This window comes from Dipodomys merriami, unplaced genomic scaffold, assembly GCF_024711535.1.
Source record: "Dipodomys merriami isolate MVZ:Mamm:240054 unplaced genomic scaffold, mDipMer1.0.p SCAF_33, whole genome shotgun sequence".
Lineage (NCBI taxonomy): Eukaryota > Metazoa > Chordata > Mammalia > Rodentia > Heteromyidae > Dipodomys > Dipodomys merriami.
In genome coordinates, this window is record NW_027204826.1 from 307,280 (window position 1) to 309,320 (window position 2,041).

Sequence of the window (2,041 nt, forward strand, 5' to 3'; positions counted from 1 at the left end):
CCCCTACTATCACTTCCCTCCACACCTCCAAAATTCCTCCCACCCCCACCCACCCCGACATTGTAAAGGTCATTTTCAACATAGTGTCCTGTATAGCTTGTCATCACCATGGGTCAGCCTGAATCCCTATGTAAGCACTCTGCAATATCCCTTCCCCTCCCCAAATTACAAGAATGTATATACAAAGTGCAGAACACTGGAATCAAATCCAGTGAAAACAGGGGTTATACCATGGGGAAAGAACATACAATAGAAATAAAAGAATCACATAGTGTATTGTAAGTATATTAAAAACACTACCAAGAAAGAGAGAAAAAAAAAACTTCTTGTGTTCCTGTCTCGGGGTACATTTTGCTTAACATCTCATATGGTCATATGCACATAGACTTTGACCTACTCTGCTTGTCCTAGACATGTACTAGTCACTGCAAACAAGGGAAACCATGGGACCTATGTTTCTTTGGGCTTGGATTACTTCACTTGGTATGATTTTTTCCAAGTCTTTCCATTTGTTAACAAATGAGGCAATGTCATTCTTTATAATATATATATATATATATATATATATACAATGGAATTCTATGCATATATATATATACATATATATATATCACATTTTCTTGATACATTCGTGTACTGAGGGGCATCTGGGTTGGTTCCATATCTTAGCTATGGTAAATAATGCTGCAATAAACATGGTTGTGCTGGTAGCTTGAGTATGGCATACTGGGAATTTCAAATTTTAGTTGCATAATTTTGGATGAATGGTTTGAATAGTGCACACAACACAGAATTATTATGGCAGTGCTTTGCATTCAGAAAAATTCTGTCAGGATATTACAAATGGCAAGAATTATATGTGATAGTCACTGCAACTGACAAAAGTGTGGAACTGTTTATTAAAAAGAATAATGAGCAATAATAGATGGAATGAAGTAGCTCAGCAAAACAGAGCTCTCAGAGACACGCAGGAAACACATGTTGAACTTTGCTTGTAATCAAAGGAACAAATGCTTCCCCCCCCTTTTTTTTTCATGACTTATTTGGCAGATTTAAAAATATGCATGGTATTCCTCCCTTGGCATGGTTCATCTTGTAGATGGGCTTTGTTGCACTGAGAGGAGCAAGGAGATGTGCGAGGTCCAGCCATGGGGCAGCAAAGGAGGATTTGGCTATGTGAGGACAATGCCCCGAATGTGGGTGGATAAGTGGACAGCAACACAGCATGCTCCCTCCCTCCCTGCCTCCCCACAGCATTCTCCCTCCCTTCTCCTCCCTCCCTCCCCACAGCATTCTCCTTCCCTCCCTCCCCACAGCATGTTCCCTCCCATTTTCCCTCCCTCCCCACAACATGCTCCCTCCCTTCCTTTCTACAGCATTTGCCCCCCTCCCTCTTCCTCCCCACAGCATTCTCCCTCCTTCCCTCCCGCCCTCCCCACAGTGTGCTCCCTTCCTCCCTCTCCCCTTCCTCCCTGGTGTGGGGGAGGCTCTGCTCCCCCATGTCCTCCCCACCACCAGGCCTTAAACCTTCAGCAAAACAACTGGTTTGTCCCTTACCTTACTGCCTCCTCTGGAGGTCTGCCTGACACAGCCCTGCGGCCTGCAGGGCCAGCTCAGCCGAGTGCAGTGCATGGCTTAGGCTCAAGGAGAAGACAGGTGAGCCTGATCTTCCTGGGCCTTGTGAGCACCTAGCAACATAGCCTTGAAAATGCACCTCCACAACTAGATCACCTGCGAGGACTCCGCTGAGGAAATAATTAAAATCACATGCAAATCTCGACTTCTCAGAGTGCTTTCCAACACTCCTCACATGCCTGAGAAAAAGGAAGGTAAATGAATGTTTAGCAGTACAGCGTGGATTCAGCAGGCTATAAAGATATTAAAGCAGTCATTTGGGAAGCACTTATAAACAACGAAGATATTCAAAATATATGAATTGAGGATAAAAAATGATCAACCATTTATTTGTAATAGAAACTGAATAACAAAAAGTTATGCTGGACTCTGGTGCCTTACACCTCTCATCTTAGCTACATGGGGA